This window comes from Zosterops lateralis (genome assembly GCF_965231275.1).
Source record: "Zosterops lateralis genome assembly, chromosome: 16".
Taxonomy (NCBI): Eukaryota; Metazoa; Chordata; class Aves; order Passeriformes; family Zosteropidae; genus Zosterops; species Zosterops lateralis.
The window spans coordinates 2,061,419-2,073,611 of NC_139776.1; the positions used below are offsets into that span (position 1 = coordinate 2,061,419).

At 43.6% G+C, this 12,193-nt stretch overlaps 1 protein-coding gene across 1 annotated transcript in view; it reads left to right on the forward strand.

Annotated features, from left to right (window-relative positions):
• Nucleotides 1-11,683, forward strand: part of TSHZ2 (teashirt zinc finger homeobox 2) — a 214,453-nt gene extending 202,770 nt beyond the window's left edge. Inside the window, exon 3 of the mRNA XM_083873401.1 lies at nt 11,622-11,683. The gene's annotated coding sequence lies outside the window, so the exon portion shown is untranslated. The remainder of the gene's footprint in view (nt 1-11,621) is intronic.
• The last annotated feature ends 510 nt before the right edge of the window (nt 11,684-12,193 follow it).

Here is a 12,193-nt window from a genome sequence, read left to right on the forward strand (position 1 = left end):
TTTTTTTTGTTCTTTATTTCTTCTTCAGTTCCCTTTTCATTTTAAATAGGCCACTGGAAGCTCCGGCGTCTAATTTTTCATAGGTGATCGACTGCTGAGTTGTGGGTTTATGTAGACAGAGGGAAGGTAGCGATAAGCCAAGAGAGAGGATTCTATTAGGGAAATGCAGCAGTAACTAATGAATCCTGCCAGTAATTGGGAAGGTGTAAGCCTCTGTAATATCCTAATGATAGTCATCCGTTGTGTGCATCCCCCGGCAGCGGCAGCGATCCCTCATCGGCTCCCTGATCTCAGACACTTAGCCATGCAAATCTTCCTGACAGGCCTCTATGTCTTTGTCTCCCTAATTGGACAGTATAGAGTTGTTTATGGATATTGCAGACATTTAGACCTCAGTTGGAGGTTGTTCAAAAATCGTTAGCAAAGTTGCCTTAACAGCATTGTCAAATATTTATTCCCCTGTTTCAATATCTGTTTTTTAACCCAGGCGTGGTTGGGGAGAGAATTATCATTTTGAAGATGGAGAGTCTCCTTCCAGCCTCTGGTTGAGATTTTTATTAAGCCATTTTCTTGCAGAAAGAGAGAACAACGACGACAAAAAAAAAAAAAATCTACCAAAAGTCCTCATTTCTTCTTCTTCTTCTTTGAGATTGTAGGGCAAACATGCTGATTTTTAATTCTATTTCCATGGGGGAATATTAGGAATGCTGACAAAGGCAGTTCCAATTATAAAAATTACAGGAAGCTTTTGGGGCAAAAATTCCAGTTTAGCCTAAGCCAAAATAAATGGAGAATATTCCCATTCACTGCACCACTTCAAGTGAGTGCAGATTCAGGGCCTGGCTCAGATATATTAGAAAAACCATGGTTTTTTTTTTTCCTTGGTCAAGAGTTGAGGGGTTTAATTCTTGTCTCTAATCATCTCTTGGTAGTAGGTGAAAAGTAAGAGATAATAAATACATCCAATGCTGTGCTTTACCAGGAGGAAGTGTTTTTTTTTCTTTTAAAAATTTAATATTAAGGAGATTTCACATTTTTGTGCATAAGACATTTCTTGTTGAGGGTTTGGGGTTTTCTGAGCACAAGGCAAAGTCTTAGAGGCTCTTCCAGAGACCACGAACACAAGGAGGAAAACTGAGTTTAGGAGAGCAGGCTGGGGGTCAGAGATTCCAAATATTGGAATTTGTGAGGAAGATCAGCTGGATCAGGCAGCTGAATTCACAATCCCTGGGTCGTGTCCCATTTTACTCAGGTTGTCCCACAAATCAAAGGGATTATTTGCCTCAATGAAAACAGTCAGATCCCTCCTTTTTCTAACTACTAAATTAATCCTGTTAATTAATCCTGCAAAGAGTTAACTCCAGATGGACTTCCACTCCCATCTTCCATCCCAAGGCTGCCTATTTTAAACTGCACATATTTTATAAATATTAGATATAAATATATATAAAACCAGAAAAAAAAAAAAAACATGCAAGAATTTGCCTAAAATAATAATTTGGCTTTTTTTTTTTTTTCCCTTTTTTTTTTTTTTTTTTTGAGCCAACTCTTTACACAAATAGAGGGTGTGAAAGCTTCTGTTCATGGGAATATTTCTAGGAACAATTTCTGAAAGTATTAATTTGCGCCTGTCTGGCAACTATCTTGAAAGCTGTTTGTAGTTTTGGAAATTATTCAGCCAGGGAGCAGTAGAAATGACACATTATATCGTTGATTAATGTAGTAAAAGGCAAATTACTGAAGGGGGAATAATCAAAGCCATAGTTGCAGCAAATAGTTCCCTTATCTGATTTCTCTCGGGTTGGCCCAAAGTTTTAGGTACTTCCCACAATCAGACCCAAAAGATAAAGGAAGAAATTAAAGGAGAACTATTTGTAAAACAAGGGAAGGCATTAATTTTTTTTTTTCTTTTTTGTATATTTGCTATTGTTCATTAAGTAAGCTCCCATTTTTTCAGTTTTTAGGATTTTTTATACGAAACTCCCTGTTCCCCTAAAGCACTACTGACACCATCTGTGAACCCATCAGCTTTTCACCCCTCTCCCTGAACTGCTGAGGGAAAAGAATAAATTCCATCCACTGAAGGTGAGAGAAGGCAGAGAACTGCCTGGATCTAGAGCTGAGCTCGTGGAATCCTGGAATTATTTATGCTGGAACCACTCAGAGCTTTGAGTGCCACCATTCCCTGTCACTGCCAAGGCCACCATGTCCCCAGATCCCTGCAGGGATGGGGATTCCACCCCTGCCAGAGCTGAGCAACCCTTTGAGGGAGAAATTTTTCCTAATTTCCAACCCAAACCTCTCCCCTGGCACAGCTTGAGGCCTTTTCCTCTTTTTCTGGCACTTGTTCCTTCCTCAATTCCTGACCCATCCAAGCTCAGGTTTTGCCACCCTGGGCTCACTGAGGGGACAGAGGCTGTAGGAAGGTTGTTCCAGCTTTCAGATGTGCCTTTTTTTGAAGTGAATCCCTGTTTCTCACAGTTTTTGATGCACCCCTGGCTGCAGGGAACATCTCAGTCTCATCCCAGTCTCATCCCAGTTAGAGCCACTCTGGGGTCACCAAGTTTCCCCTCCCACTGGTCCAGGGTGGGCCAGCAGGATCAGGATCAGCCTCTCTTCCCCACCCTAAAGCAAACAGCCTCTGGAAGTGTTTGCTAGAACCTTCTCCTCCAGAAAATGAATGTATTGGCATTTAGGGTTGTTTTTTTTATTTGTAGACACACACTCACGTATATATATTTAAAATCCCAGCCTTACAAACTTATGTTGGTGCAGCAGCCCGTGACACTGAATACAAGCTGCTGTGCAAAGCAATTGCCAAGTGTTTACATAAACACATAAATAAGACAAATAAATTCATTTTCATTATTCATATTTTCTGCTCTTTCTTCTCCTTTTTATTTATGCCTTAGACAATGGCTCCTGTAAATATCCTGATTAAAAAAAACACCTGCAGTGGACAGAAAGATGATCAAAAAGCCCTGATAGAGAGCAATTCATGTTTCTTCTTTACAATCACTAACGAATCTTAACTTGAACCATGTTATGTTCCCATGTGAGTGATAAGCAATGATTTATTATGAAGTGTCAGGAAATCAGAATGCCATACAGTGAGACATGAGCTAGTGGAAAATGTGTTCCCTGTTTCCCAGCCTCATTACTCAAAGATGCAGTGTCCCTTTCTCCAAGTCTAATTTACCTGGCTTTTTCCAAGGCAACTCGGAGCACAGGAGGGAAATGCTTGATCCAGGCTGTGCCTTCACCTTCCAGCCCCTCTAAACACCACAGAATGACCAGGAAAAAGGGGCTGGAAAGGCAGAGCTCTGGCTGTACCCAACATTCCCATCCCTAATGATGTTTCCCCCCCAAAAAGCCATCTCTCAGCATTACAGCATCCTCTGCCTCATCAGTGCTGTCAGCGCCTGAAGAGGAAATAAAACAGGCGGCGCTGAGGAGACAAACGGATAAGTTTTCTTTATGTGTTGGAGTTTCTTCTACTCTCTAATGATTCCCTTCTCCCCATGATCCTAATTCAAGTAACTGGCATGTGATATATTCTGCAGACAAATCAGCAGCGGAAGAGCGTGTGCGGCTCTGGCACCGCCGAGCCCGTGATTTACTCGCGGCTCGCGCCCCGGTCGGGTTTTTAAGGTGGGGATTTGTGTTTTTAGGGGCTTCTTAAAGCCAAGGAGAGGAGAAAACAGCACAGATCCCACACTGATTCATGTGAGCAGCCCCCATTCCTACCCACTCAATGCTCTCTGCAAAAAGGAACCCAAACAGGCAGAGTGTTAACAATTAAATATTTTGGTCTGGATGTCTCTTTAAAGGCCTCAATCCCGAAAGTATTTTGGAGTCGGTCAGATGTGGATGGGAAAAGGTGAATTTCTCGAGGGAAAAGCAGGGGGTGAGTGTGGATCTGTTCTGCAGCAGCAGAGAGAGAATTGGGAGCCTTCCCAAGGAAGTTTGGCTGGGATGGTCTGGGCACATCACGGAGGCACTGACACCTGAAAAAATGAGCAATATTTTGTTGGAAAGGCAAAGCCTTTATTTAAAAAAATATTTTTAAATAATACTAAAATAACATTTTTAAAATATATTTTTAAAATAATCTTATTGTCCAAAATAATGGATTTAATCACAACAGATTGGCTAAAAAGCTACCAATAGTAGCATTTTCTATTTCAAAACTGATCTCCTTCTATTGTGATAAAATGGGAGAGAAGGCCAACAAGTTAAACTGAACAGAATAAACTTAAGAACAAGAAATTTATGTCCTGCATATTCCTTCGTATAAAAAAAAAAAAGAATCTCATATCTGGGCATGTCACAACTAGTTCAGTCTGTCTTAAGGCAATGGTAGCTGCTGTTTTTCCTTGCAGAAAACGTGGAAATCATCAGAAAAAAAAAAAAAATTAACCAGAACTCATCTTTGTCTGAAAGGCTGAGAGACTCACGAATTTCAAAAAAAAATCTTTTTTTTTTTTTTTTTTCCTCTTTCTATAGAAATGCTTTATAGAGAATCTTTGTGAAGTACAAACCAGAGAGTGGTTGTCTCCCAGCACTGACAATGTCTGCTGTTCCAGACGAGACGGTGTGTGATGTACCATCCTGAAATATTGTCAGCAAGCCTGCAAATATGAAGGCATTTTCATAGCAAGGCAGGGATGAAAGGGAAGAGCTTTGGGTTTGCTTTTTTTGCTTTTTTGTTGTTTTTTTTTTCGCTTTGTTTCTTAGTCCTAATAAAATCTACCGGTGTGCTCTTAACTTCTCCCCTCCCGTTTTGTTCCGAGGAGAAAGGGAACATCATTCTCCTGTGAAAGTGTTCAGGAGAGAGGGAGGAGGTACAAATCCCCTGCTGGAGGGGTTTGCTGCAGCCAGGACGAGGTTTGTGTGATATTTGAGTAACTCAGAGTGCAGAGACAGATCAGCATTTCCCCACTGTCAAGTGGCCTTTGCTGCCTCACGGTGAATTGAGATATTTTAGTGTCATAGCTCAGAGGTGGGGCTGAGAAAAATCCCACCCACGGCAGCCTCTGGTTTGGTGATTTAATAATTCTCTTCAGGGTTTAATTAAAAAAAAAATGTGGGGTTTAATCTCAGGGGGGAATTACACCCCAAGGGAAATAGGGAGGCATTTATGGATTATGCAACAGTTGAGTGAACATTTGGCTTTAATTTTAATTTAATTTGCAGATAATTCAGCCTTTTTAAGCCCCCAAATGAATGGAGGGACCCACCTTTGAGTTCCTCCCGACCTCCATCCCTGTGCACCTGGGTCTGGACCACCCAACCCTTGTCCAGATGGTTTGCTCCATAATTGCTTTGTCTTCTCTGCTGTGTAAATTCACGTTTGGCAAGGTGTGTTCCAAAAGCTGTTTCTCGGCTGGGATCCTTACAGGTGGCACTTTAAAATGTAGCGAGCACCCAATTCCCACAGAACCTGCTTGTCACAGAAAATGGCACAGTTTTGCATGTGACCTGTAATGACAGTTGCTAGTTGAAAAGAAACCAGAAATTCAGCTTTATCTTCCACACTTTGGTTGCAGCTGCCATCAACTAAATCTCTCTCCAAGGGCAGATGGTGCCCTGTACAATGAACAATTTAATCTTTAGGAAACTTTGCCAAAAAAATCCACTTTTTTTTTTTTTTTTTTTCCCCCTCCAAGAATAGGCTGTCAATAACATGTGCTCCCAAATACATTGTGATTTGATGGCTACACTTTATTTATAGGAAGAAATAGAAGTTAAATGCTCACTGTATTTTTTTTATTTTCTCTTTCCAAGTCTGTGATTCTTCCAGCCCATCTTGTACTGGGCTCTGTGTGCAGAAATAAGTGGAGGGACCAGGTGAATGTGACACTTTTGTGCTCTGTGTCACCTTAAGGATCATGGGGGTAAAATCCTGGCCTTTTTCAGCACCAGAGGCACAAATCCCCCTCCTTCCAGCAGCTCTCTGGAACCAGGGGAGCTGCAGCCCCAGTTTTTTGTCTGACTCATCCACAGCTTCTCTGAGCCACCTGTGGCAGCACCTCCCCTCCTCACAGGGAAGAATATTTTCCCAATATCCAATCTAAACCTCCTCTCTGTCAGTGTGAAGGCATTTCCCCTTTGTCCTGTCACTCCAGGCCTTTGGAAATTGTCTCTTCCCATCTTTTTTTTTTTTGGAAATTGTCTCTTCCCATCTTTTTTTTTTTGGCTCCCTTCAGGACTGAGCTCCTTGTCCTCCCTGCACCATTGCTGCTCCAGCTCCCTGCAAAGCTCTGGATTGCCCAAACAATCAGGAAAAAAAAAAAGTATCATCCCAGGCAAGGTCTCCGAATTCTTCAACCTGGGTTAATGTTACAGCAGTAAATTCTGTGTTCAGTCAGACACAGCTGAGTTAGAGCCCACATTTCCTTCCTCTTGCCCCAGGAGCTCAGCTCAGAGATGTTTTCCACACTTCCCTCTCTGAGGGTGAATATATTTAATATATATATATATGAAGTACTTATCCCATGGAAATCAATGCCAAATCCCAATACAACTGGTGGCTTCTGCAGGGACATGAGTGGTGACATTGGTGGGCTGTTGGACCCTCCAGTGTGCAGGACATGAGGGATTGTCCCTGCTGGCATCACAAGGACCCTCTGCCTGCCTTTGCCTGGGTGCTGCACCCTCAGCAAGGTGAGAAACAAAGATTTCATCTCCATGAGGGTTATTCCTACCTCTCCCAAAATGCTTTTCCCATCCTACCAGAGCGTGTTTTGCTGAAACAAATATGTTCTGTTTATTTATTTAATGTGCTGTTAAATGACCTTCTGGAAAGCTATTCCTGCCATGAGGCTTTAAAATGGATGGGCAGGCAGAACTCCAGGGAGCGTGCTCCTCCCAATCAGGATGAATCATTCCAGTAGTTACTGTTTAGATTGATATAATTTTAGTTATAATTATGGGTAACGAGAAGGCGTTTAGAGGCTGTAACATTGTAATTCATGGTGAGAGGAGTCCTAAATGAAATAAAATATATCCGGGTTTGCTGTCTCCCCCTTTCTAGGTACTGTGCACATGGCATGGTTCCTCAAGGAACAGATTTTGTGCTGCTGCAAAAAAAATCTAGCAAAAGTAGGTCAAAAATGACATCTAGAGATAACATGTTTGGTAACCACAAAGGGCCTGTCTGTGTCTTTCCATGTGGCCTTTAAAGAGTCCTGCAATTTATTGTGGTAGGTACAGCTGCAGCCTGGAAAAGTTCTGATCCATAGGCTCCCATGGACTGTGGTGGGTGGATCACAGAGGAATATTGTCATTCCTGTTATCCCTTTGCATAAACAGGAGCTGGTAAATTGATATTAGCAAAGATATGGAAATAGAGAGAAGACATTATAAATACATGAAGCTGCTGTCGTCTGCCTGGCTCTGGAGTTCCATCCCACCCCAGACTGTGCCACTGGAGAGGTGGCAGAACCCAAAATTCAAATGGTGACAGCAATCCCCAAGAAAAGGACTTCAGATATTGGAAGGACCTCACAGCACCTTCCAGGATCTGAAAGGGACTTCAAGGAAGGTGGAAAGGGCTTTTCAGCAGGAACTGGAGTGACAGGACGAGGGAGAATGGCTTCAAAGTTAGAGGAGGGACATTTAGGAGGATTCAGGAAGAAATCCCTCCCTGTGAGGGTGGGGAGGCCCTGGATCCCTGGAAGTGTCCAAGGCCAGGCTGGACAGGGTTTGGAGCAACCTGGGATAGTGGAAGATGTGGAAGGGTGGAACAAGATGAGCTTTAAGGTCTCTTCAACCCAACCCATTCTGGGATTCCATGACTTGACACCCATCCCATGAGCAGGCAACCCCCAGGAGACCACATCACTCCGTTGGCTTTTGGCCATGGGGAAAAGGGAAAAGAGGACACTGGAGAGAGGAGAACAGCACTGGGGTGTGGGAGGTGAGCTGGGAACTCTGTGTGAGCTGGGAGCTCAGCTTTGGGAGCTTTAGGAGCTTTGGGAGCTCCGTGAGCCCAGGCTGGCAGTGCCGGTGTCAGCGCCAGGGCCGGGCGTGCCGCGAGCTGCTGACACACACTTGACAGTTGTCTGGGGCTGCAGACGGCTTTGAGAGCTCCCATCTCAGAGGTTTCACAGCTGCGTTTTTCTGGCAGCGCTCGGATGAGGAGAGGGAAGCTGTGCCATGGACGAGGAGAGGGAAGGAGGCTGTTAGGAGGAATGCTGAGTCCTGACACATCCGCGTTAAAATAGATACGACTTTTTACATCTGTTGATGGCTCGATAATTAGTGTTAAATAAAAGCAAAGCTTCAGTATCTGCAACTGATATTTCGCATATGCTGTACAAGACATCAGTATAATGAACACCCTCAGCCACGTTTTCAGAACAGGATTTAAATGATGGAGTTTCTTTATGGCACAGGGTAAGCTGCATTTCAGCAAATGCCCACGAAGCACCAGGCTCTGCCCATCAAGTGCTGTTGGAATGTGCAGGCTGCTCTGCACTGACTGCAGGTGACAAGCTCCCCACAAACTCCCTGAATCTCTTACAGACTTGATAATGAAATACATAAACTATGACCCTTATTGATCAGGGCTCGCACTAATTAATTTCCCAAAGTCCTGTCCCAGCCTGCAGTGGTATCAATAAAACTTAAAAAAAATCCAACAAAACCCACAAGGATGGAGAATTCAGTTGGCCAAAAGACCTTCGGGGTGAAGTACTTATCCCGTGGAAATCAATGCCAAATCCCAATTGAATTGACTTGTGCAAAGATGTTACCATTAGTCAAGTACGTGGACACTGAGCCTCAAAAGTTTATTTGGTGCCAGAAGAGTTTCTTGTGGACCTTCCCTCTGAAGTGTCTTCCCAGGGCTAACAGTGTCCTCAGTGTTGTTCTGTGACAGGGAAGTGACCAGGAATATTGATGTGCTGATTAAAAAAGTCTCAGGGCTTTCCTCACAATGGCACAAAAAGAAAAGGAGGAAGGAGTTTGGTTTTTCATTTTTCCAATCCATATTTTTATAAATACTCCCCACTGGCAGGGAACTGCAGTGACTTCAGGATTCTGCCCCAGATTTAGCACCTTCAGTGACGCTAATTTGACTTAATTACCCTAACGATGTTCTGGAGGCAGAGTTGACCTAGTGAAGGGTCACCACTGTCCCTCATCCCAGCCCACAGTGCCTGTGTCCCCATGAGGGAGGCAGGAGCTGGTACAATTCAAGGCAGGACTCAGGTGGGATGTCACAGGGAGTTTTCCACCCTGGAAACCTCTTGGAAGGGCAAAGCCTCTTCCATCCCCACACTTGGATCATTTGCAGAGGTGATTCCACAGTGAGAATTTGGCTGCAGAGTTGCTGTGTGTCAGTTCCAGGCCCTACAACAGCAATGCTTCTGGATTTCTTTAAGATTTGAGCAGGGTGCAAACTGGCACAGCTCTGCCCTTTTGCAGTGAAAAATAATAGCTTTGCAAAGTGAGAAATGCTCTGGAGTGTTACCTCTGAAACCGAAAGGCAACATCTTAAAATGTCAACATGGACTGCTTTTAATATCTTTTAAGTGGGAATCATGATCCAAGGTATTCACCACAGTTTCAAACTGACTTCCATGCATCCTCAGTTGCCAAAAGTCACTGCCAAAACCTCCTCTTCCCTTCCAACAGTTTCTCCATAGCAGGTCTGGGTTGCCAATGCAAAACTCAGCATCACTGTGAAAACTGAAAAGGTGAGGATATTGTAAACCAAACCAAATTATAAACTAACTAGCATGAAGTCAATGGACTTTTTTGTTTTCATATGGAATTTTTGAAAAGCTGAGTTTATTTTACTTTAAATAAAGCTGCTACTGAATTTCCAGTTGATTTAGCCAGAACACGGAGAACACACTGCAGGATTTGAGTTGTGTTTGCTGAAATATCCATGGCCTTGAACAGATAATATATTTTTCAGTAACATATTTCTCTTTGCCCACTGCAGCTCTTTTTTTTTTCCTCTCTGCTCCCTCCAGATTGACTTTCACTCTACTTATTGCCTGCCTCATTTCTCACCCTATTTTTCCAGTTGGTTTTTTTCCTACAGTATCTTTCTCCCAGGTTATAAGCAAAGCAGAACCCAGCTTTGGGCTGAACTTTTAAACCCACATCTTGAAATGAAATAAAACAAGCCCCTTCTGTCTCTGTGCAGCAGTAGCTTCACAACTTGAGTCACTTAGCACTTTTAGCAGCTACAGGATGGAAAAGGCCTATTGGAAGATGGATTTTAATGCTGGGGAGGTGCCACAAGAAGAAGGAATAACACGGGAACAGTGGGGAAATTGGACACTGTGTGGGTACAGAGATGTCCTGCTCTCCATGAGGAGTTTAGAGCATGTTCTTGGCTGCCTGTAGGAAGGAATAGCAAATTTAAGGAACATGGGGGAGAAGCAGAGTAAGGGGCAGCAGTGACCAGCTGGAGTTCACCCACTGATCTGTGCATGGATGTGGAACCAGGATTCCACCCACACTTGTCACGCTGATTCTTCTGATCTTGTTTACATATTTCTACCGGAGATTTTTACACATGTAACATAAACAAAAGTAGATTTTCTTATCTCTTTCTGTGATGGACTGCTGGTTTGACCACTGGGGCCAGAGGGGTATTCCTCTCATTTCCCAATCCTTGATTAAATCCTATTTAAACCCCAAATCATAATAAACTTCCCTTCTTTCCCTCACTTCAACCTGATGGTGAGTGTAGTTTCTTTCATGTCGTGAACAGCGATGCACACTCGTGTGTCCTTGCTTGTTGTGAGCCTCTGTCTTGGGTTTTATGGTTTTCTCTCCTCCTGAGATTTCAAAGCTGGTGGTTTGTGGGTTCCAGAGAGCTTTTTTCCCTCCTGACCTCTGAAGGATTTGAATCTGATTCTGTGTCTCCGTGTTCGGTGGTTGGCGCGAGAATGAAGGGAGTCTCAAGGTCTTGGTTTTCTTGGTTTCTTGCGTTGTTTATTAATTCTTATCTTACAATTCTCTGTGTCTGGCCAAGGTGTTCACAGCAGCCTGGACACGAGGGGACTCCTCCCATGATGGGAGGTCACTCTGCTTTTATACAGATAACACGTACCCATTATTTACAATTCTGTGCCAATGTCCATCACCTGTACTAGAAGAGTCATTTCTACTTTGCCCCAATCCACTGAAACTCCCTTGTGCCCACGTCACTGCAGGAGATGGATGCCAAGGGAGAAGAGGAACCCAGGGCACCGCCCTAAAACTTCCATCTTGTCCCTTTGCATCTACATTCTAAAAACCCCAAAACTACAAAATCTTCTACAGAGTGATAAGCCACACCACTGTGTGTCACACATTTGTGACTTGCAATTCTTCTCTATGTTGGATGTTTTTCTCATGAACCAAAACCAAAGCCTGTGTCCTCCTGGGCTCTGTGCCAGGCAAACCCCCCTGCACAGACCCCAGACCCTCTTTCTTGGGTCCCAGGCCTCTCTACCGAGGTCTGTGACTTCCCAGGGATGCTCTGGACTCCAACACCTGTGGGTGCAGAAAACAAAGCAGACCTCACTTGCAGCCATTTCCATGTCTGGAAGTGGCTGCTCAGTGTGATCAGACCGTGTAATGTGGCTGTGTTGTTGTTGTTGTTGTGCTTGCAGGACGAATGCCTTAGTCCAGCTCTCCAGCCCAGCCCTGCCCAGCCCCGCTCGCCACCGCGGCCCTGACATTGAACTCACAGCAACCCGGACCGAGGAGGCTGCCAAAAAAACTCCTGCTATTCTTCTTCATCCTCACTAACAATTTGGTAATGAAGTATTGATTTCCGCTCCCCTGCTTATGGACGATATTAGATTTTCATTGATAAACTGCACTGGGGCTGTCTGGTCTCCGCTGTCCCTTTTTGCTGTCACTAAAACAAAGTGCCACTGAAGTAAGATAATGACTGAGAACATTGATGTACTTATTTCGTCAATTTGTAACACTTGACAGGAAAAAAAAAAAAAGAATTCTTCATAGTTTAATGTCCAAGTGTGCTACACAAGATGCAGTCACATTGGAAGCTTTACTTTTCATGGTAATGTCCATTTCCTATTTATAACCCCTTTGGGATAGTTTGTCTAAAGGAAATGTTTCTATTCTGTGCAGCTATTACTGTTGCACCTGGGTTGCCCAATCCAGTCATTGCACTAGGGATCAATACATCACAGTAAGTACAAGAATTATTAAGTTA